This window comes from Equus przewalskii, chromosome 5 (assembly GCF_037783145.1).
Source record: "Equus przewalskii isolate Varuska chromosome 5, EquPr2, whole genome shotgun sequence".
Lineage (NCBI taxonomy): Eukaryota > Metazoa > Chordata > Mammalia > Perissodactyla > Equidae > Equus > Equus przewalskii.
In genome coordinates this window covers 30,225,315-30,252,974 of record NC_091835.1, presented here as the reverse complement: position 1 = coordinate 30,252,974, position 27,660 = coordinate 30,225,315, and the positions used below count along the sequence as shown (strand labels likewise).

The window sequence follows — 27,660 nt, the reverse complement described above, 5'->3', positions numbered from 1 at the left end:
TATGTGCTTGTTGGCCATTTGTATATCTTCTCTGGAGAAATGTCCATTCAGATGCTTTGCTCATTTTAAAAATTGGATTATTTGTCCTTTATTTATTGAGTTGTGAGAGTTATTAATATACTGTAGCTTATCAGATATATGATTTGCAAATATTCACTCTTGTTTTGTGGGTTACTTACTTTTGGGTGCATTGTTTGTGCCACTAAAGATGAAAGTTTGAAGCATGTTAAGCAACTAATACAGGTCTCTGAGAGACCCTGCATTGGTTATGGATAGAGAAAGTAACCTGAGCATCTTTAGAAAATCCAGTCAGGCTATTATAAATTGACAAAATTTAAATCGTCATATATTTGGAGTATTTAATGTTGTTTTCTTGTATAGTAAGTAGGAAATCCTGTAGTTGTCACTACCTAATATCGCTAGGGTTCCAGGAGCTCAGAAGCCTAGGGACTTGCCTTTGTGCATCAAAGCCCCATTGACGGTTGGCTTGTTGAATGGGAGCAGTGGCTGAGTGAGGTGCTCGTGGTTAGAGCTCAGGGACCTTAGGGATGTTCAAATTCCACAGTAACTTGAGCTTTATGCTTTTGTGTCTTCGCACAATTTTAGAAGCTTAGGGGTGAATAAAAGTCCTCTGGAAAAAAGTCAACTTTTTGGAATGGAAATGTGTATAATTATGTGTTATGACAACTGTTCTCTCCTTTTCCCAAAATACTACATGGCGTATGTCTTTTAAGTAAGTGCGAATTGAAATTAATTTAGTCTTGTATTTCATGATACCTCTTAAGATAAGTGGAGCTAATTAGAGATAACACAGAATTCTAATTGAGTATTATCGTCTTGTTGAATATTTTGAAAAACATTTCTAGGAGTCGTATTTCAATGGCATGTCTGTCACTGGAGGGGAGTCAAGTCTCCCATGCCAGGCTGCTCTTTCCATCAACTAGCAACCTTGTACTTTATGGGAATCACTTTCCAAGAGCAGGTGATAATGTGACAATGCTTTGCACGCGTGTGTGGACTCAGGCGAGTCATTTGCATGGTGGTAAGAACGCTTTGTGGTGCTTGGATTAAAGATGCGGTGGACGAGTCCTGACATGGAGCAATCTGGATTTGAGAACTCGCTGTCTGACCTCAGGCCAGGGCTCACCTTTTGTAACAGTTTCCTCGGGAGCTAAGGTGTGATCCCATTGGTGATGGGATCAAATGAAGTCACACATGCGAGAGGACCTTGAAAACTGCCCTAGTTTCCACAGAGGTGAGGGATCATAGGAGGTACTGTTGTGGCTTTTGCCGCCCTGTTGCCCCGATTGTCCAGGTCAGAGCGGGCAGTAGGAGAGCCAGGGGGCCTGAGGGAAGGAGGGTGGGCACGTGTCGCTTGGGGCTTTTACCAGGTCTCCAAACGGATCGGCGACGTGGCCCCCAGGTTGTTCTGTCCAGTCCTGTTTGCTGGCTTTCTTCCTCACACGGAGCTCCCCTGGGCGATGTCTGCGCTCTCAGGAGCCCTGTGAATCCTGTGTTCTTAACTGGCTGCCGTTTGAGACTGCAGGGGCCTGTCAGCGTTTCTGAGGGGAGGGCCATTTAATCCGGAGGGAGTTTCTCCTTGGCCCTTGCCCTGGGGACACATCTTCTGTCAGCCGCCCCGTGTTAAGCATGCACACCTCGGGTTCAGGACTGAGGAGAGTCCACGAGGGGAAGCGAATTAAATGAATTCCTGCGGAGAGCCGGTGCCCGCCAACACACTGCACTTTCTTCAGAGGAGAATACAAACCCTTTTCAGGACAGATAACTGGGAAATGCGGCTCACACCCGTGCCGTACACTCCGGGTGTGAGGTTGGGGTTGTGCTGTGTTTGCTGTCACAGCAGCAGCCAGTCGAGTGTCCTGCGGCACAGCTGGAGCATGTCACGCACAGCCTTGTGAGGGCCCCTCCTGGAAACGTGTGGCCGTGCTCGGGGCTGCGATGGAAGCTCCGTTGCCACACACCGGAGTGAACTCACCAGTCCCCCTCGCAGAGGCCCTGCACGCCGCCGTGGGGAGTCAGGCGTCAGACCTCGGCTCTGGATCAGTGACAAGCTGCCCCCGGCCCTGACCGCGAGCTGGGCACCTGCCTTCCGCTCTGCTCCTTGGCCCGGTTGGGTGGCAGGTTTCAGCACACACGTGACTAAGGCCTCGGTGGTCACACCGCCTCGGTTGTACAGTGAAGACGTTCCTGTGTGGGCAGCCGAGGATGTGAGTCCTTTCAGTGGCGTTTCTGCTGGCACCCAGAGCCCAGTGGGGCGTGGCACGTCGGAATTTGAGAAGGCGGAACAGTTCAGGAGCGGCTTATAGGTTTGAACATCCCCAGGCCTGCCTGCCGTTGGCCAGGAGGAGTTACCACGTGGGTAACTCTTGGCCACCTCAGTCCAGGCTATGCGATCAGCCATCCTTTCTTCCTTCCGTTTCCTTTGGTACCTTTTTCTTACCATCCTCTTCAGTGAGGCAAGCAGAGAGTTAGCTGCTGAAAATGACAAAGATGCTGTAATGAGAGGGGTTCTTTTAATAGAGATGGTTTAATTCAAGAACTGTTTATTCACTATCTATTTTGTGGCAAGATGCTACGCTAGGCTCTGCTGACTACAAACACAACTGCGGTGTAGTCCTTGTCTCAGGAGCTTGTGTTGTACAGGAGAGAGAAAGAAAGCACTACGCAAATTACTTTATTATGAGGCAGAACCGTCGGTTAGCTCTGAGACTTGGGAAAGCTGCTGAACTTCTTTGAGCTTCAACTTCCTCGTCTCTAAAGGGGGTTGTGAGAATTCACCTTGAAGGGTTATTGTGAGGTTATTTAAGAGTAAAATAAAAATATATGTTTCTTTCAATTTATGTGTATCATCTTTTCAAATGGCTACTAAGTTGTTGGAACATAAATGTTTATTAACTTGTTTGGAGTTAACTATTTAATAAATGGAACTGTTAGGTATTTCTTTTGGCCTAGAAATTCCATGGAAAAATTATTGAGATGTAAGCGTGACACAAACCAAGAGTTCAACTCGAAGGTGCTTTTGGTTTAATGCTATACTTTTATTTTATATGTCACAGAGAAAGAGAAATGTTGCCACTCACCTGGGATACCGTGCCTTGGGAGAGTCCTATGAAACAGGAAGTTGCACCAGCCTCTCTTGCTTTGCAGTTTCTTGCTCTGTTCCGAGGGGTTTGCCCCTGTCTCTGGCCTCCAGGCGCAGAGGTGTGTTGTTTGGCCTGTGATGAGCGTAACTTAGCAAGAAGTGACCCAGCTCCATCTGCCTGTGTGTATCTTCCTTTCTTAGGTCCCGTGGAGCTTTTGGTGGGTCGTTCCTCCAATGACAAACATTTTGTGTAATATAAAATGTAAATTTTGTTGTTCCGTTTCCATACCTTTCTGTGTACCAATAGCTTTGTGTTTCGATGCTAAATCATGCTGTCATCTTTTTGAAGACCTTTCAAGTGGCAGTGAAACTCGGTGTGTATAGTACCAACAACGTGCATTCCTCAGCTGGCACGCGGCTGCGGCGCTCACGAGAGTCCCTGCGTGGGGGCTGGATTGAAGGGGGAGCGGAGGCTTCCCTGGTGGACATGGTGAACTGGAGCTGGCTGGTCTCCCCGGGAAGCTGTAAATCTGGCACGGGAACTTCAGCGAGTTTGGCGGTGAAGGCTGGAAATTGGGCAGTAACTTGAGGGGGTAGCAGAGTCCAGGGAAACTGGGAGGTGGGTCGGAAAGAGCATGAGACGCTTGAGAGAAGAGTGTGATTAGTGGGCGAGGTCCCCGAAGAGGAGAGGGCTTTAACCCTGGCTGCTCCCACCAAGTGGGTAGGTTACAGAGAACCAGCTCCCTGCTGTGCCTGCAGTCTATGTGCGAGTCAGATCTTCATCAGCTCTGGTTTCCTTCCTTCTCGCCCCCAGGTTACCTGAGTCCTCCTCTCCTTCCTCCTGTGGTTGCGCTGTTTCTTTTTTCTTTTCCTTTTTTTTTTTTTTGAGGAAGATTAGCCCAGAGCTAACTACTGCCAATCCTCCTCTTTTTTGATGAGGAAGACTGGCCCTGAGCTAACATCCGTGCCCATCTTCCTGTACTTTATATGTGGGACGCCTACCACAGCATGGCTTTTGCCAAGCGGTGCCATGTCCACACCCAGGATCCAAACCGGCGAACTGCGGGCCGCTGAAGCGGGACGTGCAAACTTAACCGCTGCGCCACTGGGCCGGCCCCTACGCTGTGTTTCTTACTAGGCTCTCCTCAATTGCTTCGCCCGCCAAAGGCTGTCCTCATGGCCGCCTGATCCCGGGCTCCGCATGCCTTTGTACCCAAGAGTTTCTGTGAAACTGTCTCAGACTTTCTACACTTTCCCAACTTACTGCATCTGGGGTAGTTTTTTTTTCCATCAAGGTTTTCCTGGCTTTATCTTTCAACTAATTTGTTTGCTTCTGAGGACTTTCTGCTTTTCCTGCTTTCTGTATTATTTCTGTCCTCACTTCTGGTCCTCTGGGCCCCTGCTTGACCCTTCATCATTATCATCACATCTTCTCATAAAGTCATACCCCACTTGCAGTTCCATTATCTTCTTAGAATAAATGTTAATATATAGATAAAACCCGAGTGTATTTTGGTTATTCCAGTTCCAGCCCAATGACTTACTCTCAATCCATAGAGACTGAGGGTTTTAATGGCTGAAAGGTAGGCTGGAAATCATCCAACCCAGCACTTTCCAACGTGCGTTCCTTCCTACAGATTAATAGCTATTTGGTGGAAAAAAGGGTTGTGTGATCAAATAAGTTTGAGAAATGTTGGTTTCAACCAAATTAAACCCTTTTTTACCACAGCACTTTGCTGTGTCCGTGTGCGCTGTGCATCCCAGGGAGGGGAGCGTTTCGCATACTTATTTGACTGTGGAATCCCTTTGTCAGAGCAAGTCCCTGGTCTAACCGCTTGCCATATTTAGTGGATGACCAGACTTGCAAGTACTGAGAACCTGACTTCACTGAGGTTAGTCGTCCTAAATAGACTCCAGGGACTGTGTCGTCACTTTAACGGGCAGTTGTGACAATGCCATCTGTGTAATATTTATGAACCTTTCACAATGAATGCAGCAATGGTTTTAGCTCTGCTGTGAACTGATGCCTAGGGAAAACTGTTCTGAACTCCCCCAACTGAACATCAGAATTAGATACAGAATCCGGGCAGCTCATAGCCAGTTTAAGCCCCTTTGACTAGGGGCAGCTGAGCTGCATGGCGGCCGCCAGCTGAGGAGCTGGGCCCTCACTCCTGACTGCAGAGTTCCAAGTGCTTCCTGCCCAGAGGGTCCTGCCTGGGGCCTTCGCACATGCCCTCCCGCTGCTTGCAGTGCCCTTTCGTGCCTTGAGAGCCCGTCAGACGCCACGTTTACAAGATTTCCCCAGAACAGTGCCCTCTCTTCCTGCCTCCCTGATCCCCCCAGGCAGGGCTGCTTTCTTCTCAAAGACCCCAAAGATGCTGGTACACAAGGCCTCTCACACATTCCGCTGCCTGCTTGGTTTCGGTGTGCTCCCTCCCCAGGCACAGGCCCTGGAGGGCAGACCTTGTGCTTGACCCAGAGCCAGTCTTGGTGAGTCTGGTTGAATGAAGGACCCTTCTCTGCAAGGCTGACTGGTCAGGTGAAGCTGCAGGGGAGCCGCCCTGTGGGAGTCCGTGGAAGCCTGGCAGAGACAAATGGCTTTTGAGGAACCACTTGGAGGAAACCATGTGATCGATTGACAAGCAAGAGAAGGAAAGCTCTTCCAGGTGCAGGGTAGAGTGGAAAAGGGAGACAGCAGAGCCGTGACAGGGAGAGGAAGAACAAAGAAGCCAGGAGAAATTATTACCCTGGGCAGAGTGTGGAAGTGAGGAAGGGCCAGGAGTGCAGGAGGGCTGTGATCTGGCCAAAGAGCCTGTGGGAGTGTTTGAAGGTGGAGACTGTGTGGGGAGAGGGAGGGAGGGGGAGGGGGAGGGGGAGGGGGGTGGGGAGGGGGTGGGGAGGGGTTGGGGGTGGGGAGGGGGAGGGGGTGGGGAGGGGTGGGGGGTGGGGAGGGGGTGGGGGTCGGGAGGGGGAGGGGGGTGGGGAGGGGGAGGGGGTGGGGAGGGGGAGGGGGGTGGGGAGGGGGTGGGGAGGGGTTGGGGGTGGGGAGGGGGAGGGGGTGGGGAGGGGTGGGGGGTGGGGAGGGGGTGGGGGTCGGGAGGGGGAGGGGGGTGGGGAGGGGGAGGGTGGCCTTGCTGGCTGGGGAGGCCCAGTGCCCATATGGCCTCCAGCTGTGGTGGTTCTCTGGCCAATCCCTCACACAGATGTTTGCTCAGTGCCCGGGCTAGGCTCTGGCCCGCTCTCAAACATTTAAATAACGGAAACCATCTCAAAGGAGGTTGTATTTTTAGCCAGGGGCTCTGGCTATGGTAGGCGATGACTCTGATCATCCAGATAGTTCCTGAGTGGCAGAGAGGCTCGGATGGCTGAGTAGGATTGAATTCTAATTCTGACTTCCCTCCTGATAGACTTGAGATGCTGGGAAGTCATCTGACCCTTCCTTCCAGATCACACTTTGCCATTTGTACCTAGGGAGAATGGTAAATTCCCATATAAGGGTTTGAACTTAAAAACAATGAATATAGGACACATTATAGCTAAAAATGCTTTGCAGAGTATTAATAGTGGCTCTCTTTAGGTGATAGAGTTTTAAGTGCTCTTCCGTCCCATTTCTTGTTATTTTATACATTTCTGAAAGTGAACATGTAATAAAGTAAAACCCAAAAGTTACTTTAAGAGATGCAAATGATAATTAATTTAAGTAATAAAAACTTTCAAATATGTGGTATGAACTGGAATAGCATCTTAGACCTGGTCACTTCACTTGAATTTGACATTGACTTATTATTTGACAGAATCAGTCACTGAGCTTCTCCATACCTTTCCTGTGTGTTAAAGTGAAATTTAGAATGCCAGCTATTGAGACCAATATTAATAGTTAATGTCAGTGGCAACGTGCACTTAGATCAGGCGGTAGTGTCCCTGGTTGCGGTCTGAGTCGGTCACTCTCTGAGAGGGCTGCAGTAGAAGTTCCTCCCCCGGGGCAGTGGGAGGGAGGGGGCCACCTGGAAGAGTCCTTATTTCTCCCCAATGACGATGACGGATGTTGTTGTTTTAATATTTTATTTTTTTCTTTTTCTCCCCAAAGCCCCCCAGTACATAGTTGTATATTTTAGTTGTGGGTCCTTCTGGTTGTGTCATGTGGGACGCCGCCTCAGCATGGCCTGATGAGCGGTGCCATGTCTGCGCCCAGGATCCGAACTGACGAAACCCCAGGCCGCCAAAGCGGAGAGTTCAAACTTAACCACTTGGCCATGGGGCTTTTTTTATTATGGTAAAACGTACACAACATAAAATTTACCATTGTAACCATTTTTAAGCATACAGTTCTGTGGTTTTAAGTACAGTCACATTGTTGTGTAACCCACACCATCCGTCTCCGCCCATGAACTTTTTTCATCATCCCAGCTGAAATTCTGCGCCCCTTACACACTGACTCCTGGTCCTATTTTCTCCCCCAGCACCACTCTGCTCTCTGTCTCTGAAGTGGACTCCTCTAGGGACCTCATGTAAGTGGAATCATAACAATGTTTGTCCTTTTGTGTCTGGCTTATTTCACTGAGTATAATGCCCTCAAGGTTCCTCCATGTGTCGTTGTATGTATACACCATATTTTGTTTACCCAGTCATCGATCAATGGAGCGTTATTGTTTTTTAAAGTTTTTCCTCGTTGAAGTCTTTAACATATTTTTAAATGATGTGATAATGTGTCTATCTTCCCCATTCACGAGTAAGCTCCTCGATGATTTCATTCGTCTCTGCCCTGCTGGTGCGATGCCAGGTGGTCAGTAATGTGCTGAACGAATGAAGAAATGGATGAGCTGGCTGGCGCTTTCATTTGAATATTTGCCCAAGTATCCCAGCTCTTCACCCCAACCTGATTTTCTGGGTAAACTTTGCTGCAGATCTTTATTCTCTGAGCCCTTTTTTTTTTTCTTCCCTTTTCTCCCCAAAGCTCCCCGGTACATAGTTGTATATTTTTAGTTGTGGGTCCCTCTGGTTGTGGCATGTGGGACGCCGCCTCTGCATGGCTTGATGTGTGGTGCCATGTCCTCACCCAGGATTATGAACTGGCGAAACCCGGGGCCGCCGAAGTGGAGGGCGCAAACCCAACCACTCAGCCACAGGGCCGGCCCCTCTCTGAGCCTTCTCATCTGTGACATTAGGGAAGTGATATTTGCCACCAAATTATTTGCCTCGTCCAACACTCTTTGAGCTTTTCAGGTTAAGGTTGCTATAGAAACACTCAAAACTAACACTAACACTTTTTTTTCTCAGAACCTTGTCTTGAATTTAAGAAATTCAGAAGCTACCCCATTTAAAACCATTCAAGACTTGTCATGGATTTATGTTTTTAAAAAAAAAAAAGAAAAGACAGGGGCTGGCCTAGTCGCGTGGTGGTTGAGTTCGCTCTCTGCGCTTTGGGGCCCAGGGTTCATGGGTGTGGATCCCTAGTGCAGACCTATACACCACTCATCAAGCTGCACTGTGGCAGCGCCTGACATACTAAATAGAGGAAGATTGGCAACAGATGTTAGCTCAGGAACAATCTTCCTCAAGCAAAAAGAGGAAGACTGGCAACAGATGTTAGCTAAGGGCCAATTTTCCTCACCAAAAACAAATAATAATAATAAAATCCATTGTTATAGGGAAAGAAAATAGCTTGAAACATGTCAAAACTCGTCTCCCTTTACATTTCTCTTTTGCTAGATCCTCCTTGAAATCTCCTCTCATCTTCTGCCACCAGATTTGTTTATTTCCTCTCTGTCTCTGTCCTTTTCTGAGACCCTAAATTACAGTGAGTCTGCCTTTAGCTCTTTTATTTTCCTATGTAACTTTTCCTAACTATGTCTAGTCTATTATGTCTATATGAATGATTCCCACAACTTAATCTCTGCCCAGACTTTTCTCCCAAGTTTCACTTCTGTGTTCCAGCTGCCTCTAGATGTCTCCATCTGGAGAGTTCATGTGTCTGAGACTGAACCTACATTTCTTCCCACATCCCACCATTCTCCCCAAGAGTCCAGCTTTATTCCTCGTTTTTCCTTCAACGTCTCATTAATTACTCAGCAAATATTTACTGAGCTTGGCTGATACTAAAGAGGTGCACCAGGCACCAGTCTAGATGCATAATTACTGGCTAATCCAACAGTCCAGAAAATGAATTCTCAAGCCTCTAATACACAGTCTCTAACAGTTCTTTTGCCTCTGTTCCCTTTGCCATTACATTATGTATCAGTTTCCCAGGGCCACGGTAACTAAGAATGGCAAACTGGGGCGCTTAAAGGGCAGAAATTTATTGTCTCACAGTTCTGGAGGCTAGAAATCTGAAGTCAAGCTGTCAGCAGGATTGGTTCCTTCTGAGGCCTGTGAGGGAGAATCTGTTCTATGCGTCTGTCCTGTGGTTTCCCGGCCGCCTTTGGTGTTCCTTGGCTTGTAGATGCACAAGCCGATCCTCCACCTTCACATGGCCTTCTCCCTTAACATAGTCGTATGTCTCTGTGCCTCTGTATATGTCTGTCTGTGTCCAAATTTCCCCCTTCTTATAAGGAGACCAGTCGTATTTCATTAGGGCCCACCTTGATGACATTATTTTAACTTGATTACCTCCATAAAGACCGTGTTTCCAAATAAGGTCACTTAAGGAATGAATGAATGAATGGATGAATGAATGAATGAACTAATTAATGAAGTTGGTCTCAGTCTCCCTTGCCAACCTCCTGTCCCACTCAGACACTTTGTCCTCCGGCCAGATGTTTGGCTTCTGTTCCCCATACTGTCCCCTTTCTCAGTCTCCTCAAGTTCAGATTCTAGTCCTCATGCAAGGCCCAGCTCCAGTTTCTTTTCCGTGCTGCCAGCTCCCTAACTCTCGTCGCATTTTCCTGGTGCCTTTTCTGTGGCACTCTTAGCTTCAGCTTTGTGTTACAGTACTTTATCACAGAGCTTTACTCTTCAAAAGGGTCTCACAGAAGGACCAAGACCAAGATGTCTGCATTTGCTCACTTGGGAACATTTAAAAAATCCTGACTGATCCCTGAGCCTCACACTCGGAGATTCTGACGAGCAGATCTGGGGTAGGGCCCTGGGATCTGAACTTTTAAAAGCTCTTCCAGGAGATTCTGATACACGGCCAAGTTTGAGAACTTGAGAACTAATCCAATTCAATCTCCTTGTTTTACTTACGGGGAGACTGAGCTCCAAATTGTTAAATGACTTTCCCAAGGTCACATAATTAGTGGCAGAGCCATCCAGTTATGTGGTTCTCTTACCTTTTCAATCAGAGAAACAGAGTCTGTACCTCACTTATCTTTGTAATCTATGCAACACCACCGACGTACCTCAGTCAGGATAAGACTTCATAGTACGTGCTCCTATTCAGTGACTAGACATACTGAGAACTCCAAGAAGACAGTACCAGGTCTATCTTTGCTAACTCTTGTTTCCAGCACCTAACACAGTGCCTGGCTTGTAGGTGCTTGATTAATATTGGTTGAATGAATGAAGCGTCTGCTATGTACCAGGCACTGTAGTAGATGCTTTGCACACTCATTTCCTTTATTCCTCTCATTTCATTTATTCCAACTATAACCCTATGAAGTATGTTTTCATATTGCCATTTTACAGATGAGGAAACCGAGGACCAGAAGTTTGAAAACGTGCTTGAGGTCATGCAGCAAATAATTGGCGTAACTGAGTTTAAACCCCAGCACTCTTTCAACAGGGCTGCAGAATTTACATGCTCTCAGTGCTCAGCTCCCTTCAGAAAGCTGTGGGTCACTCCAAAACCATATACAGTGCAAAGGTATTCAAAAGCCCCAGATGTTTAGAAGCCTCAGTTTGGTTCTCAACTCTGTCTTAGCCTTGCTGCTGCGTGAGGTGGTGTCAAAGGTTGTCCTACTGAAGTTCTATTGTGGATGTTATAGAACATACAGTACTCTTTCCACTTGCGTGCTTGTATGTGTGTGACTCAGTTCTGCCAAGAGCTTTACAGGCATTTCATCTTCTTCCCCTTGTTTTTCAATGCTCTTACAATTCCCCTCGCTTTGTCGGGTAGAAGTGCCAGGACCAGGGCAAGCAGGGTTCGGAGGGCGTCCCAGCAGGACCTGCTCTGATGCCAGCTTTCAGATACAAGCTCATGGCTGAGAAACCCGAGGAAGGGATGTGAGCTGGCCCCACGCACGTAGTCCCCTGCCCAGATCACTTGCACGGTGAGGAGTTCCATCTGTACCAGAGGCATCGCGTGTCAGGGACGCAGGGTCTGGAAATGACAGGGCTCTGATGCTGGCTGCCAGGCGTGAGAGGGAGACCTAAGTAGCCGCATCTCAGAGACGGAGTTTCAGCTTTGTCATCTGAAATGTTTCTGTTATTTTTTTCTTTCCAATTTGGTGTTTTACTTGGATCTTGGCCTTGAATTTATACTCCATGTAGACGATTTCCTCGTTCCTGTGGTCTCCTTTTCTTGGCTGTAGCTTCCGTGACCAATCCGTTCTGAAACTGCAACATCACCGCTTCCCCAACTTCAGTGGTGCAGGAACGAGTAAGAGGGTCCCTGCTCACAGGTTCTTTCACAGATGCGAGCCTCCCAGTCTCATACCCTACCTCATCCTTCTTCCGTGTCTACTTTCACACTCTCCCTGAACTTCTCAAATATGTACGTACACGTCTATCAAATTCTCACTTCCCTTCCCTTTTTTAAAATGGCCTTGGACATATTAAAATAAGTTCTCTGGTCTTGTAAATAACCCAAGACTCCTTCTTGACAAAGCTGGGATCACAGAGCCCACTCCCAGAGGGGCCTTGGGGGCCTCGGGAGTGCTGATGCTTCTTTTCCTCTTCTCTGTGACAGGGTAGCAAATTGCATATCATATCTGACTATCTGGTGAAACTAAATGAAGTGTGGGGATAAACTCCTCAGGGGTCCAGGTAGTGGTGTCCTGGCGTTAAATTGTAACATGCAGTCACTTTTATGCTGACAGACTTGGAAGCCAGCTCTTGTCAGAGTTATCAAATCTACCAACGTGAGGCCAATGCAGGCAAAATCTTTTTATAGTAAAGTCCAAAACACTGTCCAAATTCTTTTGTAATATAGTACTAAACTCTTGCTAATTAAATCTTACTGGAGTTTGTAGACCATAAGCTGGGTTTGAATTTTTTTTTTATTGTAGCGATAGGTGTCTAGTAGAATCTGATCTATGTTACTTCTGCCAAGAGGAATTCAAAATTACCAATTGGAATTAAGGTGGTACAAAGAACTAGAAACTTCTGAATCTCAGGAAATGAACAGGAGGGCGTCTTTAATGAAAGCATTGAGTCAGTAATTTTTGTGGCTTACTATTGCCACTTGTAGTTCATAGGTTCAGAACAGATTCTCAAAACAGGGTGCCAAAGGAGAAAGAGCAAAAGATTAAGCACCAGGAAACTGGCTTGGTCCCTGGCTCTGTAACCCTGGGCAATTTGCCTGACCTCTCTGTGTGCCATTTCCTCATCTGTAGAGTGGAGGGACTGGGCTAGACAGCGGTTTTTGAGACAGAACTTTGAGACAGTTCTTACTTAGGGGCCAGTGTGGACATCCCTCTCTTCCCCAAGTTTCAGCTACATAAATGGTTTTATTTCTTTTGCTTCAACATATGATTTTAGTGGAAAAGCAGAGTTCTGTTTCTTAAATAACATAAGTTTAAAGCTGCTAGACTAGATAATCGCTGCGTCTGACCTCTATGATTCAGTATAAGGGCTGCCGTCCAGTCGTCTGCCCGCTGGATGGGACTCTCCTCTTTTTAGGAAGGCTCTGCCTCTCCAAAAGCCCACGTCAACCAGGCTCAGTGTGTAGGGAAGCTCATGCCTTGGGACCCTTATACTTGAGTCCAAACCAGAAGGTCCTTTTGGGCAGTGGGAAGAGAATTCTTATCAGTGTCCTTAGACTGGGCGTAGGCAGCAGTTTCTAGAACAGTCGAATGAGAGAAAGTTCTCCAACACCTTGGCCATCATAGCTGGAATAAGGCAGGCCTGGTAGAGAGTTTTGGAGGAGAAAAATTAGATTCCACCTCTCTAGACTTCCTAAACTGTACAGTAAGGAATTTCGTTTCTGTGGCTCTGAAATCTGGACCAAGAAACTTTGGTCCCATCAAATTGACAGGATAATTTGAGCTGAGGCAGTGAAGACTGTGCTGATGAGACAAGATTTGTTTGTTGTTAGTTGACCTCTTGTTGATGTGCGCTCCTTTGACCCCCAGTGAGTCTTCCTTGATCCCCGCACAAGGTGACCCGCCGGCAGGAGTTTCCTTCCTACTGAAGAGGTGCAGCCGTCACGCCTTAGCCAGCTCAGTCAGCTTCCGTCCATCTCTCAGCCCCAGTCCTCCTGAAATCTTTATTCTTTCATCAAGTATTCCTGACTCATGGAAGTGAAATGATCCAACCTAGTTATAAAACCAGGAAATTATTCCTCTGGACCAAAGAGAGAGAAAGACAAAACAGGCAACAACTGCAAACCTAAACAGAAGATGTAAAAGGAAGACGCATGTTTTCTATATTGTTTCCATTAACAGGAAGACTCCTCGGGGAAAGGACTTGCATCTGTGAAATGTGCAGTGAATTTCTTTCGCAGATGGGCACTCAGTAAGCGTTATTAATGAATGATAATGATTTGTCAAGTGATTGAGACTGTTTCAGGGCAGGAACAGGGAATGAAATATGGAGACATTCCTCCATCTCGGGAGAATTGCTAGGCAGGTCATCCAGATCATTTTCTTTGGAGAGTTGTGCATTCTTTGTGTGTCCAGCTATCGCTGTGAAATCACAGTCTTCTTTCTCAGGAATGTATATCATCTTTGCATATATCATTTGTGTATCTATATTTACACAAATACACACAAACATATATACACACATATGCATACGTATATAATTGAAGTGTGCTTCTCTGAGATCACGTTGGACTGGGAAGTACAAAGTATAGTTCTCAGACATTAAGAATAACATTTAATAATCTTTAATAATATTGTCATAATAATAATCTTAAAAACTTTTTCATAAGGGTGGGGTGTAGAGAATACAGTAAAGTTACTACGGAACTAAACGGGGAAGGTGGGTGCAGCTTTATCTCTACACGCTCTAGCATGGCCAATGTTATCTTTATATGCATATGCATGTGGATTTATGGAGACGGTGTGTGTAAGTGAAAGGAATGAGATAGCTGAAATTCATCCTATCTCTTTGTCTTGCCTCATCTTTTTTCTCCTTTTCATTTTCCTTTCCTTTCTAAGGTGAGGAAAGGTAGCAGTTGTTTGTGTGGATTACCTGTGAGGGGAGGAAGCTACTGGTTAGGGAGTGGGAGAGTGAGACGGGGAAGGGAAGGCAGCCAGTAAAAGGTGGGTTGCCAAGCTGGTTACCACTGGGAGCTTTGGGGTTGAACCCGCTGGGGAACTCAGCCAGGGTAGAATACATGCCCCGGGGGCTGGAGTGTTACACCCCACTTCCTGTCAGTCGTTGGCTGAGGGCTGTCCCAAGGAGCATTAATTCTCGGTGCTTAATTCCTACCAGGATGGGCAAAGAGGGCTCTTCAAAGCAATGCAGAGTCTGGAGTTACCAGGCGGGCTCCTGGCTCCTGTGCCCTGAGTGGTGGAGGTGAGGACACGGGGGTGGGCACCAGCTGCACGCGCCACACCCTCGGTACATCCTTGTCGAACTGAAGTTTATTTCATTCTTGGTGGTTCCTATAGTCTTTCCTGGAGCTAATGGCGAGGATTAAGTCCAGCACTTTGTTTGGTTTTACAAGTGAAAAAAGGGAGGCGAGGGACTTTCAATCAAGTTAAGCCAAGGACTAAGTGAGCAAAGCAGAATAGAACCAAAGTTTGTTTCTTCCTTTTTTTTTTTTTTAACTTTTTATTGAGATTATGATAGTTTACAACCTTGTGAAATTTCAGTTGTACATTATTGTTTGTCAGTCGTGTTGTAGGTGCACCCCTTCACCCTTTGTGCCCACCACCCACCTCCCCTTTCCCCTGGTAGCCACTAATCTGTTCTCTTTGTCTGCATGTTTAACTTCTGCATGTGAGTGGAGTCATACAGAGATTGTCTTTCTCTGTCTGGCTTATTTCACTTAATGTAATTCCCTCAAGGTCCATCCATGTTGTTGTGAATGGGATGATTTTATTCTTTTTTTACGGCTGAGTAGTATTCCATTGTATGTATATACCATATCTTCTTTATCCAATCATCAGGTGATGGGCATTTAGGTTGCTTCCACGTCTTGGCTATTGTGAATAATGCTGCAATGAACATAGGGGTGCATGGGACTTTTGGAATTGCTGACTTCAGATTCTTTGGATAAATACCCAGCAGTGGGATGGCTGGGTCATATGGTATTTCTACTTTTAATCTTTTGAGAAATCTCCATACTGTTTTCCATAGTGGCTGCACCAGTTTGTATTCCCACCAGCAGTGTATGAGGGTTCCTTTTTCTCCACAACCTCTCCAACATTTGTTATTTTTTGTTTTGGTTATTTTTGCCATTCTAATGGGTGTAAAGTGATATTTTAGTGTAGTTTTGATTTGCATTTCCCTGGTGATCAGTGATGATGAACGTCTTTTCATGTCCCTATTGGCCATCTGTATATCTTCTTTGGGGAAATGTCTGTTCATGTCTCCAGCCCATTTTTTGATCGGGTTCTTTGATTTTTTTGTTGTTGAGTTGTGTGAGTTCTTTACATATTATGGAGATTAACCCTTTGTCAGATATATGACTTGCAAATATTTTTTCCCAGTTAGTGGGTTGTTTTTTTGTTTCAATCCTGTTTTCCTTTGCCTTGAAGAAGCTCTTTAGTCTGATGAAGTCCCATTTGTTTATTCTTTCTGTTGTTTCCCTTGTCTGAGAAGACATGGTGTCTGAAAAGATCCTTTTAATACTGGTCGAAGAGTGTAGTGCCTATATTTTCTTCTAGAAGCCTTATAGTTTCAGGTCTTACCTTTAGATCTTTGATCCATTTTGAGTTTATTTTGGTGAATGGTGAAAAAGAATGGTCAATTTTCATTCTTTTACATATGGCTTTCCAGTTTTCCCAGCACCATTTGTTCAAAAGACTTTCTTTTCTCTGTTGTAGGCCCTCAGCTCCTTTGTTGAAGGTTAGCTGTCCATGGATGTGTGGTTTTATTTCTGGGCTTTGAATTCTGTTCCCATTGATCTGTGCACCTGTTTTTGTACCAGTACCATGCTGTTTTGATTACTGTAGCTTTGGAGTATGTTTTGAAGTCAGGGATTGTCATGCTTCCAGCTTTGTTCTTTTTTCTCAGGATTGCTTTAGCAATTCGGGGTCTTTGGTTGCTGCATATGAATTTTAGGATTCTTTGTTCTATTTCTGTAAAGAATGTCATTGGGATTCTGGTTGGGATTGTACTGAATCTGTAGATTGGTTTAGATAGTATGGACATTTTAACTGTGTTTATTCTTCCAATCCAGGTGCATGGACTGTCTTTCCATCTCTTTATATCGTCATCAACTTCTTTCAGGAAAGTCTTGTAGTTTTCGTTGTATAGGTCTTTCACTTCCTTAGTTAAATTCACCCCAAGGTATTTTGTTCTTTATGTTGTGCTTGTGAATGGTATTGTGTTCTTGAGTTCTTTTCCTGTTAGTTCGTTATTAGAGTATAGAAATGCTACTGATTTATGTAGGTTGATTTTATACCCTGCAACTTTGCTGCAGTTGTTGATTACTTCTACGACTTTTCCAATGGATTCTTTGGGGTTTTCTATATATAAGATCATGTCGTCTGCAAACAGCGAGAGTTTCACTTCTTCACTCCTTATTTGGATTCCTTTTATTCCTTTCTCTTACCTAATTGCTCTGGCCAAAATCTCCAGTACTATGTTGAATAAGAGCGGTGATAGAGGGCATCCTTGTCTTGTTCCTGTTTTCAGGGAGATGGCGCTCAGTTTTTGCCCATTGAGTATGATGTTGGGTGTGGGTTTATCATAATATGGCCTTTATTACGTTGAGGTAATTTCCTTCTATCCCCATTGTGTTGAGTTTTTATCATAAATGGCTGTTAGATCTTGTCAAATGCTTTCTCTGCATCTATTGAGATGATCATGTGGTTTTTATTCCTCAGTTTGTTGATGTGGTGTATCACGTTGATTGATTTGTGGATGTTGAACCATCCCTGTGTCCCTGGTATGAATCCCACTTGATCATGATGTATGATCCTTTTGATGAATTGCTGTATTCGGGTTCCCAAAATTTTGTTGAGAATTGTTGCATCTATGTTCATCAGCGATATTGGCCTGTAGTTCTCCTTTTTCATGCTGTCCTTGTCAGGTTTTGGTATCAGACTGATGTCGGCCTCATAAAATGTGTTAGGAAGTGTTCCATCCTCCCTAATTCTTTGGAATAGCTTGAAAAGTATAGGTATTAAATCCTCTCTGAAAGTTTGGTAGAATTCCCCAAGAAAGCCGTCTGGTCCTGGGATTTTATTCTTTGGGATGCTTTTGATTGCTGCTTCAATCTCTTTCCTTGTGATTGGTCTGTTCACATTGTCTGCTTCTTGACTTAGAACCCAAGTTTCTTGACCATTTTTGCCTGTTTTAGTTTAGCCAAGCATAAACTAAATGTTCAATAAATCTTTGATGATATGATCATGGAGACCAAATGGTATTAATTCTCCTCTGTCTCTCTTCATTTTTATCCCTTTAGTGGTCTCCCAAATGGCTGCGGTAATGATGGGGGAAGTCATGATGGCAAGGCCAAAGTACAGAGCGACTGGTTGTCATAGAGTCCAGCTCCTCTTACCCGTGTCTGCTGAGTCTCGGGTGAGAGATCACTGCAAGACAAGGGCAAATTAAATATGCCATTATTGTCAACAGTCCTCTCCCCATGTGGCATTCGTTTATCATTAGTAATCAGTTGTTGCTATGACCATTTGACTGGACAGTCCTTCAGTCACTGTTTGAGAGTCTCGGGTGCATCTTAGGTTTTAGATACACTTGTGTATATCTCCAAAAGCGTGCTTTTCTATGGCAGCAATTGTGAACACTGACTTTTTTAATCAGCAAAGCTTAGGCAACATAGCTCATCAATTGCATGAGCTGAAATAATACTTTAAGAAAGATACTTGAAATATTCTAATCATATATGTTGTTCCTTTGACTTTGAAATGGTTACCTTGGGACAGGGACACAGCAGTTATCAAAGAGTGACTTTTTGATAAATCTGGGTTTTTAACAGAGTCCTCTCTAGCAAGGTGAGTGCAAGATTGTCCCCATCTGATTGGCAGTCACTGCTGATAGTGCCATCTGTCTTCATCAGGTAAGAGTCACTTGAGCCTAATGTGCAGAGTATGTGTCTTCTACTCCACTTGTTCCTCAGATATTTATTGAACTCCTACGATATACCAAGCACTTTCCTGAGTGCAGGAGCTACCAAAGTGACAAGACAGATTCTGTGCTTTCACCACTTGAGACCTCTCCACCGCAAGCCTATCATTTCTATAAACTCTTGAGTACCTTAGCTGCCAGTTCTTCTACCAAGGGGGTTTCAGAGACATCAGCATCAAGGATGGGGAGGGACGACTAAAACTGTGGGGGGGCAAGAGAAATGACACCTGGTTCTCCTGGGGAAGTCAGGAACAGCTTCATAGAGGCAGTGAAGGAAAAAGGAGGATGACAGGCAGATAGGCAGGGAAGAGCATTTTAGGCGAGAGTTTGACAATTCATGTAGCAGTTTTGATGGAGGAGATATTTTTATAACAACTTTATTGACATATAATTTCTGTGCAACAAATTGCATGCATGGAAAGAATACAGTATGGTGAGTTTTGGCAGATCTACGCCTCCACGAAATCACCACCACAATCAAGAAACAGACCTTTTCTTCACCCTGAAAAATTTTTCTTGCACCTTTGCAATTGGTGCAGGCAACATTTGAATGCAAATAGTGTGCCTCTTTCACTGCAGGAAGATTTTGATCTGGTCAAAACACTATCCATTGTACTTTTGGTTTTGTCGGTTACCAAGTAAGATGCACCAGGCGCCCTCAACTGTTCTTAGGTCTCAGCCCATTGAGTACTTCACAGAGTCCCTTGCACTGGACCCCCACGTCCAGGGCTCCTACCGCATTCCTGTGCACAGGCTGGGGTTTGAGGGGACGAGCCATGGAGGAGCCACAGCTGCAGGGGCTCACTGCTGCTGGCACCTGCACGTCCGGGCAGGGAGCAGTGGAGAGGAAAGGCCAGATCACCAGGGGCCTCAGATGGTGTGCAGCAGAAGTTAGATTTAAACCTATGGACAGGAAGGAGCCATTGGAGAGTTGTGACCTAGGAAGTGATGAATCAGACTTGTATATCAGAAAAATCACTCTTAGATGTTACAAATGTTGGGGGCATGGTGAACAGGGTAAAGCACTCTGAATCTAGAAGGCTGCGATGCTCTGGATGGGCATAGGGTTTAGTAAGACAGAGGGAGGAATCATGTGTAACTCCCAGGTTTATTGTTTGGCCGACCAGGTGGTGCCTTTTTGGAGGCTGTAGGGTACCTGGGCAGGTAGAGTAGGTCTGGGAGGGAAGATGTTTAGTTTGAGATGGGTTGCATTGAGATGTCTGTGGGACACAGAGTAGAGATGTCTAATAGCTGGGCCTGTGGGTCCAGAGGTCTGGGCACCTCTGGATGAACGTTTGAGGATCATCCCCATTTAGATGACACTTCACCTAAGGAAACTTGTTCAGAGCCTCCAGGGTGTGGGCAGCAGTGCTTTGGCGTTGTCTGAGAGGCAGTCTCTGACCCCTGGGCCAGGTTAGGTCCTCTTACTTTTCCTATCAAGACGTTAATCACACATTATGGTAATTACTTACTAAGTGTTCTCTTCCCCACAAGGCTGTAAGCTTTGTGAGACTGGAACCAAGCTTTGTCCACTGCTCTGCCCTCAGCCGCTAGCACAGAGCTGGGCCCCTGAGGAAGATCGGTACATACTATCATCCTTGTCAATTGAATGCCACCCCGACTGTCCACGACTAGGAGATCCTTGTAGGGAGAGAGAGTAATGCAAAGAAGGTATTACAATCCGTGCCAGAACTCATACCGGGGCCTCAGACAACGTGTTGCAGCGACACAGTGGAGAAAGTAAGAAAAGGTTTTACAAAGTTCATTTGAGCCAGGCCTGGAAGGGTGATGAAGATTCTCCAATCGAACAAGGAGGAAGGAACCTTCTAGGCCTGAGGGTACAACATACACCAGGGCACACGAGAGTGGGAGGGCTGCGTGTGTCCAGAATGAGAGGCTGGGATTCAGGGGCGTGAGGCCTGGATGGCATGACGCTTGAAGTAACTGGGACCCTGAAGGCTTGTAGAACCGTGGTAAGGAGTTGGGACTATTCTTTATGCAGCAGGAGGCTGCTGGAGGTTTCTAAGCAGGATAGCAATATGATCTGATTACATTTTTAGGAAGAAATCTCTGGTGATAGAATAGAGAGGTTGTGAACCCCCCTGAAAAATGCATTTTTGGCATGCACCCAGGTGATTCTTAGTAGGTCAACCAGAGACCACACCCGGAAGAAGAGTGGTATGAGTGGGAAGCTGGGGTGAGTTAAGGCTGGTGGCAGAAGAGGCGCCTTAGGAGGCAGGAACAGTGAGTGCAGCTGAGAGCTAATAAGGGTCACCCCAGCGAGTTAGCTAAAGGAGTCTTCAGAACCTTCTTCTGAGATTCTGAAATTCAGGGCCTCAGAGATCCTGGAGCATCAGGATAATAAAGTGTACGAAGCTTTGCAGTCCTGCCTGGTGCCTGCTTTAAGGGTTGGATGTGGGCAGAAAGCTTTGGGGACATGGCCATGCCAGTGTGTGGTCAGCAGGATGCTGCCTCATTTAGAGACGTGATCTGGTCGCAGCCCCTGGTGTCCTGATGATGATTTAGGATAACGGGAGCATTATTATGGCCATTGGAAGGTTTGGGTAGGAGTTCATTGGAAAAGTTAGGGGCTTTCGTTAAGTTATCTTTGGTGAGGTTACTAGTGTACGTCAAAAGTACTTTTTGGCCAGTAATGATAAACAAATTGCTCCTGAACTAGATGGGAAAGATCCACACACATCATCTAAGGACAGCAGTGAGTATCAGAAGTAGCCCTGCTTGTCTTTCATTTGCCCTTAAAAATCTGTACAAACATGTGAACACACTCTGGACTCTAAGAATAATATTTTCTATGGACATATATGGACAGACAAGCAAAACCCCAAGGGAGAAAAAAACTTCAGTTAAAATAAAAATAAAGATTCCCCACAGCTTTACCCTGCTTTGCTCGTGGGGGTTCCTTTATTTCACTTTGAAATAAAAGTAGTTTGGCTTCTCAGAAGATGCTGATTAAGAGTTGAACAAAAAGTATTTCCAGTTATCTGTCTATCTATCTATGCATCTGTTTGTCTGTCTATCTGTCTCTAGTCTTGAATACTCCAGCCATAGCAATCGATCTTTGTGCATGGCTGGCATTCATGGTGCTTTGAATAGACACTAACACTGTGCTCCCTGGGGAAACAGTCCTCTTCTTCTTTGTCAGTGGGAATACTGTGCTCACAGCTTCAACAAGCTGGTGTCTGAAGCCCACCTAGTACTCTGGGACCTACATCAGCCCTCTCCACCTCCAGGCACCCTGGGGTCCCCGGCCTGGAGCTGCCATTGGCTCCTGTCCACGCCCTGTCAGGGTCTGACGGACAGTCGTGGGAGCTCACGAAGGCACCTGGTGGTTGCTTGGGAGGAGAACAGCGAGTGGAGTGTGTGTGCTCCATTTTCATGTGCACGTCAGAGGAAGAGTGGTGGCAGGGGCACCGTCTCTGTGGCAGTGACTTGGGGCAGTGTCTGTGCTTGGGTCCTGGGGAATTATTGGGCACAGACTCTGAGCGTTCTTCCTCTGCAGGATCTTGGGTAGAAGAGGTCCCGTCCTGAGGAGGCAGCGCAGGAGAGCTCCCCCTTGCCCTTGCAGCCCGCCATCATGTGTGTTTGTGTCAACACCGAGATGCACATGACAAATCGTACACAATGCCTCAACACAGCTGAACAGGTTTTTTCTATTTACATTTAACTAGCTTTGAACAGCAAGAGGAAAACTTAAATATTTCCTTTTCTTCTCACAAACCCTTTCTCTAATAAAACAAACGTACTGGAGATGAAGCAGGGAATCATTCAAACAGTCGTTTAAATCAAGGACCCGGTTTGGCCCAGCCTCCTGTGGAGACGCTCTGGCTTGGGCTATCCTGGTCAGTGCAGGCGGCTCAGCTGAGCGAAGGAAAGGCTCGGGGCCAGTCCCGGTGGTGGCGGAGGGCGGTGTAGCCGTGGCGCTCAGGTAGCCCCTCACTCGGTATCTCTGTACCGGCGACGTCAGGTTGAAACTGCTATCAGGGGCAGCCTGGAGGAGTGGGGGATGAGACCACGACGACAGCAGCTGAGGCAGCGGATGGGAGGGGCCGGCCCCTGGGGCAGGGAGAGAATTCCGGGTGGTGTGTCTAACCTTGGCGCTTCCTCCGGATCCGCCGCTGGCTGCTCCCTCCTGCGCGGACTCTGAAGGGAACTCTGTGAAGCAGCCGCCGCCAGCTTGTTTTTTGTTTTCCTAAAACACACATGAGACACACTCCCGTGGGCATATCCCGATTCCAGGCTGCGGCCAGATAAATGAGCTGCGGGCTGGGAGCAGGTCCCAGTGGAACTGCACTTCTTTCTCTCCCGCTCTGACAGCAGCCCTCCGGACCAGACAGGCTGAGACTGCATCCCCAGCCCTGGGCACGCGACTCCCACCTCTAGAGGCTGCCAGAGAAATATTTTCTGAGTGAAAGAGAGCCTCGAAGCCACATTGATTTGTATTTTTAAAACGTCATTCATAAACTCTAGCATTTTACTATTAGTTAGCAATTAATCCCAATAAGCCAGAAGGATCTTATGATTGTGAAGGCATGCTGTAATGGGTTGGTCAGAAGGAATATTCCTTAGCATTTTTATAGGTTCTTAAAGTAGTTTTAGCTCTGTAACTGATAAAGCCAAGCGCAAGCTCTATCAGTCCCGCCACTTGACTGTCAGCACTATGTAGATAAACTCATAATAGTTCCCAGAGAGGAACGTTAAGAGATTCTTAAGCAGGAGACCAGGGGAGAGACATTCTTTTTTTTGGGGGGGGGGGGGGCGGGGGGGAGATTAGCCCTGAGCTATTATCTGCCGCCAACCCTCCTCTTTTTGCTAAGGAAGACTGGTCCTGAGCCAACATCCATCCATGCCCATCTTCCTCTACTTTATATGTGGGACGCCTGCCACAGCATGGCTTGCCAACGGTGCCATATCCGCACCCGGGATCCGAACTGGTGAACCCCGGGCCGCTGAAGCGGAACACGCGAACTTAACTGCGCCACCGGCTGGCCCGAGAGATACTCTTAATGTTGCTTGGGGGCTTAACCTGTGCTGACAAATGCTTAATTTCAAGATCTTATACAAATCAAGAGTAAAGTGCTCTATCAGACCCAAATTTGGGGCATTTGTCATCTCACTCCTGTTGGCAATTCTGAAAGCTGGAGTTGGGTCCAAAAGGATACAGCCCACTCTGTCAGCTGGGGCACCTCAGGGGAGGGACACGGCATCAGATGAGAAGTGACGGATTGAAGACTAAGGATTGCCTTATCATCAAAATTTTTCTATTCTGGACCGTTTTTAAAATAGGGATTTTTTAAAGTAAGGATTTATGTATCACTTTTTTTTTTTAAAGATTTTATTTTACACTAAAATTTACACTTTAAAGATTTTATTTTACGTTATCAATTAATAACACGGGGCCAGCCCGTATGTATCACTTTTAAGAGCTGCTTTGGGGCTGGCCCCGTGGCCGAGTGGTTGGGTTCGCCCGCTCTGCTGCAGGCGGCCCAGTGTTTCGTTGGTTCGAATCCTGGGCGTGGACGTGGCACTGCTCATCAAACCACGCTGAGGCAGCGTCCCACATACCACAACTAGAAGGACCCACAACGAAGAATATACAACTATGTACTGGGGGGCTTGGGGGAGAAAAAAAAAGGAAAAAAAAATCTTAAAAAAAAAAAAAAGACCAGCCTTAAATAAGCGGGCATATTTTAGTAAAAATAATATTTAACAGCTGTGATGTAGGGAATGCCAAGTAAATACCATAATGGCAATTATCACTCATCGGCCACCACAAGTTTGGGTGATTCTGGGAAGTTCCATGGCTACTGGGAGATGCTGGTGATGGATTTGGGGACAGAGCAGGGGAAGCAGAGCACCACGAAGTCAGGATGCAGGTGCTGAATTGAGATTGTCAGCCGAGGAGAGAGTTATGTGGACCGGATGATTCGTGTGCCCATATGATGGAAAAGGAGTGAACAGGGAGAATTTCAGAAATATAGAGCAATACAACAGAGATAATTTGAGCAGGAGTTAGGTGCAGACCTCGGTTATCAAGAGCATGAGAGAAGGAGCTAGAGAAAGTACTATAGAGAAGTGAGGCTCCATTCCTCCCTGTGGCTCCTGCACCCACTGCCATCTGGAGAAGTAATAGTTCCTGTTTTCTTCGTGGATTCAAGGGAATTCCCAGCTATTGTAGGTATGCCAGGTAGACACAATGAATTTTGGACCAATAGCATTTCAAACTCAAGATATCATTTCTTTCTCTCTTTAGATTTTAACCAAAATTTTCTCTGTTACTTTGGAAGCCCATACTTTGTACTTCTCAATTCTGATTATGTTCATCTTGTTCTTTGAGTGGAAAATTAAGAAAGTTGAACTTAAGTTGGTTTTTAGATACATTTGTGGTCTAATGAGAGTCTGAAAGATGTTTATATTCCAAAGTACTAAAATTTTCAACTGCCCTGAAGAATCTAGATGCATTGTTGTCAACTCTTTTGTCAAAGTATTGTTTCCAAATTGCTATTTTGCTCTTCCCCGAACTGGTTTCGGTAGGAAGAGCGACTTCTAAAACAACTGGTATTTTGTTCAATACAGTATGTTAAAAGGGCAGGGAAGTACAAGAATATTGATGAATACCAAAATACTGGTGCTAGGCCGAGGAGAGAAGTAAACGGGCATTCTGAGCAGCGATTTGGGAAGTGAATCCAGGAGAGGACGCTTTGGAACCACTCTCCCTGGAAGGCAGACTTATCTCAGGACTTGCTCCTTGTTTGAGGAGTCAGCCCTCCTAGGCTCTGCTTTAGAGACAGTCCACTGTCCCCTTTGATGCCCTTGAACGTATCACTTCACCTTTGTAAAGAAGTTCATCTACATCTAAAGTGGGGTGAAGATTATTCACTCCTGGAAGAAGTGTCACACATTTTGATAACCAGCGGAAGTGATTTCGCGAGCCTGTTCATGATTTGGGGAGAGGACCCCTAAGGGTCCACCCTTGCTTCCTTTCTTTAGAGAAACTATATGGTCCCCTCCTCCTGTAACACCCACCCAAAGAAGTATGAAGGCCAGCATCAAATACTAGTGCAATATTTGCGTTAAGTATTAAATGTACTATATGAAATGTTATGATTGTGCTTCTCTCCATCCGGTTCTCAATTGTTTAGGGTTCTTGAAAAATCAATAAGGCAAAATATGTCAGTAAGGCATTTATACTGATGAAGACAGACCAGAGTTCTTGTTTTGTTTTTTGTAGTTATTTTTGTTTTTGACCAAAGGTATTTTAGGAACTTGGGAGAAAGGACCTGGAAATTGTTAGTCAGCTGAGTATTTATTTTGAAATATATGCTGACTTCTAACTTTCAGAGCTGAACAGCCTAATCCTTGATCATCCCAGAATGAGTTTAGGAATTTGTGATCATTTCCATTTTACTGGTATTTGCATACATCACCAACCAGCTAGGTTTAGAAGGATGAGTGGTCTCTCTATGGTGAAATAGAACGATGAGAACTTAGGGCCAAGCTGAAATGTTCATCGTTATCAATTAATTCTTACTGAACATTCATGTATAAATGACATCAAAGAAGGTCCTTCACAACATACAGAGAAGACAAACTCCCTTTCTGTAGTGTACATTTTTAAAGGAAGATTGCAAATAGGCTAATAAAAATGGTTTGCCTCTTATATTGTTATCCATGTCTTGCATTAGGAGTTTCATGGATATTTGCTTAGCGTTGAGGGGAAGGGTCAATGCGTCTAATAAGAAGGAGGATATCTGGCAAGATTGGGAACATGACCTCTTGCCCTCCAAAGCCTGGGAAGCCCCAGTGAATGCTCCCAGTCTTAGCAGTATATGGACAGGGTGCCACCTCACCCCTCTGCATGCTAAGCGGGGTCAGAGGTTAATGAATGAGTGAGTGCTCTCCTCACACATGAGATCCTGTTCGATAGTGGTTTTATAAATAAGGGCTTAAATGGGGTCAGAATAGGACCTGCATATTGCTTCCAAACTCTAAATCTTTTCGCAGTGATAGTGTTCAGAGATGATGTCCTTCCACTAGGGGAAGGAGAGATGAGGCCCTTGTGCTTGGAGATCTGGACGGCTACCACTGGCTCAGGAGGTCTAAAAGCAGGACCAAATGGAAAACAAAGCCGGGGAGGTCCTTGCTGCCCGCTATTCTTCTCTAGTAATCCCTTCAAAAATAATTGCAGACCCAAACCTCTGGCCTCCAGCACATTTTCCACTTGATTAGAGGCCTTTGTGAGGTAGGGAAAGGGACCTGCAGACTTGTACATTGTGCTGAGGACTGAAATGTCCAGCTGGGATTTTTTTCCATCAAAAGGGGATTTTAGTAAAACCATTATCAGGGGCTTAAAGGAGAAAAGCTGTTGAGCTGCAAGTGAGGGGGAGATTAGCATTAGCAGGCTTGTTTTTGGCACTGGTGGAAGGGTGGGAAGGTGTTTGCAGCCACTCGCACACAACTGCCTTAGTTTCTCTGCAAGTTCCTGACAGGTGCAGAGGTAGGAACCAACGGGGGAGCGCGAACTGACAGACTTGGCAATGGCACAGGGGGCTTCACTCTCAAGCATCAAGTGGAAGCAGTCCAAATCAGGGAGGATTGCAAGGTAATGCTCGAGACCTGCTCGGTGGTGTGTAAGAGGCCATAAGACCTGCTTCTTTACAGCGTATGTGCATCTGTGTCACCTGGAATCCCCACCACGAAACCCTCCATGCCCCTCCTCACAGTCTGCACCGACAGGGCAGCAGGAAATCAAGACAGAGGGAAGGGGTCGTGCTGGCTCACTTTAAAGGGCAAGGGGACGTCTGCGTGGACACTTTAATTTTTGTGGGGGAGGGACTGAGAGGCCAGAGGAAGGTTAAGAAGGCAGCTGCAGTGGCTGCCCAGTCTGCAAATAAGTATTCAGGCTGTGTGGATTTGCAAACTGTGCTGCGGGAGCCCTCTAGGGTGAGGATATGGGGAAAATTACCTAAAATAGAAACTGTCTTCTTAGGATTACTAGAGCTGTCAGCTATACCTTTTTGGCCAAAATGAAGCGTAAAGAAGCCTGAAGCATGTGAGGTCAGTGGGCAGTGTTAAGGCCACAGATCTAGCTGCTACCTGAAGGGCCTGTGTGAGGCACGTCACACAGCAGCCTGCTCTGGAAACTCTTGTTTTCTATTTCTCCCTCTACGCACTGTCAT

At 46.0% G+C, this 27,660-nt stretch overlaps 1 protein-coding gene across 3 annotated transcripts in view; it reads left to right on the top strand.

The window, feature by feature from the left end:
* The window catches only part of WNT5B (Wnt family member 5B), a 97,870-nt gene that overhangs the window by 15,734 nt on the left and 54,476 nt on the right, over window positions 1–27,660 (top strand). The window contains exon 2 of one of the 3 annotated variants that reach the window (XM_070620367.1): window positions 7,564–7,611. The exons of the other annotated variants lie outside the window; for them this stretch is intronic. The gene's annotated coding sequence lies outside the window, so the exon portion shown is untranslated. The remainder of the gene's footprint in view (window positions 1–7,563; window positions 7,612–27,660) is intronic. 3 annotated transcript variants of the gene reach the window in all.